The following is a 6,111-nucleotide window of genomic DNA, read 5'->3' as shown; positions in this document are numbered from 1 at the left end:
AAAAAAAAAAAAAAAAAAAAAAAAAAAAAAAAAAAAAAAAAAAAGAATTCAAGTCCTGAGCACTGGGTGTTATATGGAAACCAACTTGACAATAAACTATAAAAAAAAAAAAAAAGAATTCAAGTTCTTTAATTGATTCACATACACATAAACACACAAAGGTTATCCATGAATAAAAGACTTCATTAAAATTTAAAGGAGAAGGTTACCCATTTGGCTCAGTTGGTTAAGCCTCCACCTCTTGATTTCCACTCAGGTCATGATCCCAAGGTCAAGGGTTGGGACGACACTGGCTCTGCGCTGGGTGAGGAGTCTGCTTGGAATTCTCTGTTCCTCTATCTCTGCCCCTACCCTCTCCTTCTCTCTCTTTCAAAATTTACAATTAAACGTTTAAAAAAATTAAAAGGGAGACAAGTTAGTCTGAAACAATGCAAACCACTTGAAATCTCAAGTCAGTAACTCTTCTTCCAAAAATCATCAGGTACAGTTTTCACTGATGACATTGCTATATACAGCACCAGAACTCTCCAGAACTCTTCCTCTTGCCTTCTATTTCTTCTTCTCCCTATTCTGTTATCTGTATGAATTTCTAGGACTATTTCTTGAGCTACGATGAAAAGAAATTAAGCTCTCCAAACTTCGAGTTAGGCAGTAAATGCTGTGTCCTTAGCTGCTTAAGGGATTTGAAAAGCACATCTTGGGATAGCTTGAAATAGCAATTTATTTTTCTCTTTGACTCCAGAATTTTTTTGCTGTCAACAGCACTAATTCCTGGGGGGAAATGTAAAGGAAATGTTAAATAGCATTTCTTAATGTTAGAGGAGACGATATCAGATTTAAAAAATATCTTTGAAATCTTTGGGAAAATGGAGATAAATTGTCACAAATTCAGAGAAGTCATAGATGGTGTGATATCTTCAGAATAAGTTCCTAAGAAAGAAATCTAAAGAGGAGGATAATGCAGCCTTTGCTGTAAGACAACAGACATGAAAAACAACATTTTCTGAGCACTCACTATGCCAGACACTTTTACCACTGAAAGTAATGAGTAACCAAGATGTCTGTTAAAGATCAACCGTATGAATCTGAGTAGAGCTGGGATTCAAACAAACTCAAGTCTCACTGAAAAGTAGAGACAATGAGATGTATGACGTTCTTAGTGAATAATCAGTTGGTAAAAGCTGATACCAGTTTTACACTATTAAATAGTCTCATCCAACTATTTTGCTTAACTGTACCTTGCTGTTATCCATAAGATATTTGAGGGGGGTTGTGATAAAACAGAAAATATCAGAACCATGAAAATTTAGCTAGATGAAAGCAATATTACAAGAAGTAAACATCTAAAAACACAGGCAAAAGGATTCTATATAATTAGAAAATGTTAATACTAAACTGCACTAAGCCTCTTGGTCAGAAAACTAACGAAAACTCAATTAGTTATAGAATTCACATCTGGCATTATAAAAAATGAAACAAATGCATAAAATAAATATTTTCTTCCACTTGTTTTTTATGGATTTGTTTAAGGTTATTATAGTGGATGGGCTTCTTCAAAAATCTTTTGACAAGTAAAGCATTGACAGAGTTTATACAGAAGTAACTTATGTACTTCATCAAGAATAGAAGTGTACGTCACAGAAGAAATTCAGGGGGAGATGCATAAAATGTGGCTCAAATATGCAGTTCACTGTTGCCAAACTAAAAACAAACAAACAAAATGAATAGGGTGAACAGAGCTCACGTCCTTTAAAAGATCAATCTTTATAACCATTTTTTTGATAAAAGATGTATATTGGATGATTTGAAGAGATAGTCTCTAGCAAGAATTCAAGATGTCGGTATTCTCTCTAGCTTATAAGGGTAAAGGCATATGTTTTTTATGCGAATGACTACATATGGAAAAATGCAATACAAAGTGTTAAAAATAGTTATCCAGGGAGGTATAAATATGAGTATATTTTATTTTGTACATTTCTGGTCTATTTTATTTAATGTTTGATCTCAGGGGGTTACTTAGAGTTATATCAGGGCCTGTCCTCAAATCCTACCATGTTCTGCCTATTTAAGATTTGTATCACTCTTCAAGAAATGTGTAACTCTGCGTGGTGACAGATGTTAACTAGATTTATTGTGGTGATCATTTCATAATTTATACAAATATAGAATCATTATGTCGCATACTTGAAATTAATATAATGTTATCTATCAATGATATCTCAGTAAAAATGGAGACATCATCAACACAGATATCAATTATGTGGATGACATGAAACTATCTGTTGTAGATGAGCACACTATATGTGCCATAGCTCCATGCTGTAGGTACGACAGAGCATCAAAAATACTTGGCTCAGCTGAATGTGGGCTATTGTTAACAAACATACAAATCAAGAATAGGAATAAATTTAATGAAGTGCACATAAATAAGAAAAAAAGGACACTTGTACAAATTAAATATTAGGATGATTCAACATAAATACAATATTTACCTTAAAAAAAAGGATGAGGGAAAAGAAAAAGAAATGTATAAGATTCAGTTGACTTGAAGTTAAAAATGAGTCCGTAGTGTAGAACAGTAGTCAAAACATGTGAATAGTATTTTCATATTTCTAACATTTATAGGGTTAATGACACCTTAAAAATACATCTGTAGGGGCGCCTGGGTGGCTTAGTCGGTTAAGCGTCCGACTTTCGCTTAGGTCATGATCTCGCGGTTTGTGGGTTCGAGCCCCGCGTCGGGCTCTGTGCTGACTGCCAGTTCAGAGCCTGGAGCCTGTTTCAGAGTCTGTGTCTCCCTCTCTCTCTGACCCTCCCCTGCCCATGCTGTCTCTCTCTCCTAGAAATAAATAAAAAATATTAAAAAAATACATCTGTAATATGATACTGAAATATATCTCTAATAGGATACCATTATAATATGATATTAAACACATTATTAATTTTCAAAAATCATTTATAGGAAATTTATGAATTCAGTGTAGTCATTCCACATAGCAGCAGTTTTACTTATTATCATTTATACAACATTCACCGAATGAATGTCTACTTCACACCTACCTGTGGGCAATCACTTTGTCAGCCATTGGCAACACAGAGGGGAGCAAGCACACTCCTTCCATTATGGTTCGTTTGCCTAAGTGGAGAGAGATTTTAGTTAAATAATCACAGATTAATGTAAACTCATCATTGTGACAGATTATAAAGAGTTGGTACACAGGGCTACAAATAGGGGCTTTGATCTAAATAAGAAATCTGTCTTGAGGGAAAAGCAGAAGGAAGACTAAATGTTACCTGAGGGGGGAAAAATTGGAAGGAAAATTACCTGAACAGAGAAATCAGTACGCATAATGTCCTCGTGGAAGGTGGAAGCCTAAAACGTCTGAGGGCTTTGAAGACTAGTTCTATCTTACATTCGAGGTTGTAGAGAGTAGCCGCATAGAATCAGGTAAGGAGTAGAATTATCAAGGTCTGAGTTAAAATCATGATATGCAAACTTTAAAGGATATGTTATTTTTTTAAAAATTCTTAAATCTTTTATTTATTTTTGAGAGAGAAAGAGAGAGAGAGAGGAGTGAGTGTGTAAGCAGGGGAGGGTCAGAGAGAGAGGGAGATACAGAATCTGAAACAGGCTCCAGGCTCTGAGCTGGCTGTCAGCACAGAGCCTGACGTGGGGCTCGGAACCCACGAACTGTGAGATCATGACTTGAGCCGAAGTCAGACGCTTAACCAACTGAGCCACCCAGGCATCCCAAAGGATATGTAAAATTTTGTTTTTAAATTAATTACTCAATTGCAATATTAATTCAACATATTTAAGGGAATTTAAATTTACATGTGAAAAAATTTTTTAATCTTTTTAATGTATTATTTAGTTTTTGAAAGAGAGAGCACAAGCAGGCGAGAGGCAGAGACAGCTGGGGACAGAGGATCCTAAGGCTCTGCACCGACAGGCTGACAGTAACGACCTCGAAGTGGGGCTCAAATTCATGAACCTCAATATCATTAAATATCATTAAATATCATAATTTATTTAACAAATTTATTCACTCTGAATAGACTAGATTATGCTGTCATAACATTCCGTCCCCAAATGTTGACAGTTTATAATCACAGAAGTTTATTTCTCTCTTACTCTGTGAGCCCCTTGTAGATTCCGTGGGGCCCACTCCAGGATTTGTTACTCAGACAGGCAGGCTGAGAAATGATCCAGGGGAAGAGAATTCACACACAAAGTTAAAACTTCTGCCTGAAAGTGAGCTATGGCACTGCCGTCCACATTTACGTACCCCTTCAAGGACATAAGGAAATGCGATTTTACCATGTGCCGGGAAAAAGGAAAAAAACATGTTTTTTGAACAGTGCTAACAACTATCCCACCTATTTTTAGACACTGGATTTGTTTTCAGTCTTTTTACAGTTTGAGGGAGTGCTACATTGAATATTTTCATACGCTTTTTTTTTTCTTTTCTTATTTCTTTAGTACTAATTCCCAGTAGTAGAATTACTGGATCAAGAACATGAATATTATAATGATCCAATACCTATCACCACATTGCTTTCCAATATTCTAGTAAATAAATGTCTCTATTTTATTCACCTAAGAGCCACTTGTTATTCATCCTGACATCCCTACTGGTAGCAGTGTCTTAAAGTATAGGCCACTGACTCCTCATTGAGTAAGTAAAATATTCTAGCCTATGATTCTGCAAACATCTTTTTATTTTGCAATATCATGATTTAATATGAGAAGGTGAAGTTATTTTAACTGAGAAAAATGATTTCGGAGAAACCGAATAATTTAGAAATCTATCATTCTTTTTTTTTTTACATGTCAATCAGCGATATCAGCCACAGATTGTTGATTGGGAGGTTTAATCCATTCTTGCAAGCAATCTATCTCTATCTCTATGTCCCTATACCTATACCTATACCTATACCTATACCTATACCTATACCTATATCTATCTATCTATCTATCTATCTATCTATCTATCTATCTACCTATCTATCTATCTATCTATCTATCATCTATACTCTATGCTAATATTTTAGAAACAATAAAAAAATACCTAAATTTATCTAGAATTTCTTTGACAATGACTGGATCATGGTTCTTATATTCCATAGAAACAGACTCTGTTAATTGAAAGAAATATTTTAAAAAGAAATTGGATAGCTTACTGAATCACTCGGAAGAGTAAAAAACAAAACAAACAACCAAAAATAAATAAATAAATAAGTGAAATAGGTTCAACCACCAGGCAGAAACCCTTAGGGCCAAAATCTGCCCACGTGAAGAGCCTAAGTGAGGCCACTTTGCTGGGACCGCTGCTCCCTCAGTACAACTGTTGGTAACAGCTTCTGTTCGCATGTGACATGGATTCAATCGCCACCCCAATTCTGCTCCGCCTTTGGAAACCAAACATTGACGTCACTGCTCCTGCCCTCTCTCCAGGGTCCTATCCTCTAGATTCAGTGCGTCGGTGGGAACATGTGACGGGCTAAGAATAAATCAAGTGTCTAAACAGGTTGCGAGATCAGGGGCACAGCGTCTGGGATTTTCAGCTTCTCTGGACAGAGATGAGACCTGTCCCGGCAAGGCTGACACAGTAAAATATGCCTTAAAAATAGTGAGGGAATTCAGAGGCAGGGAAACACAATTAAACAAATAACAAAATCTAACAAATATTGACTACAATGAGCAAAATTAGACAGTTGCTACGATTTCTAAAAACTCTTTGAGATTGTTCTGTTCACTTCCCCTCCCCTTGAACTTTGGGGATTTAAAAAGCTTCACTTTGTTTTGTTTTGAAAAGAAGGGAGTATTCTTTTCACATTTTCTTAAATGAGCCACACCCTACAGCTTTTAGAGTCTCTGGTGCATTTTTTAATATTTTGGTTGTATTTCTTGTAAAATCTATACAGCATATCTCCAAATGTATTTTGAGTCATTAAAAATATCTCCTTTCTCTGGTTTGAGGGAAGACGAACATACTGGGGGAAATTGCTAATATGACAGGAGTGAAGATAAAGAAACAGGCCTTTGCTTCTCCAAGTTGTTTAGTAGAAATGACAAACAAATACTCCCAATGAAGCATATATGCCACA

This window comes from Hyaena hyaena, unplaced genomic scaffold (assembly GCF_003009895.1).
Source record: "Hyaena hyaena isolate Hyena2069 unplaced genomic scaffold, ASM300989v1 scaffold_773, whole genome shotgun sequence".
Taxonomy (NCBI): domain Eukaryota; kingdom Metazoa; phylum Chordata; class Mammalia; order Carnivora; family Hyaenidae; genus Hyaena; species Hyaena hyaena.
The sequence above is the reverse complement of the archived record's forward strand: the minus strand, read 5'-3'. Positions refer to the sequence as shown.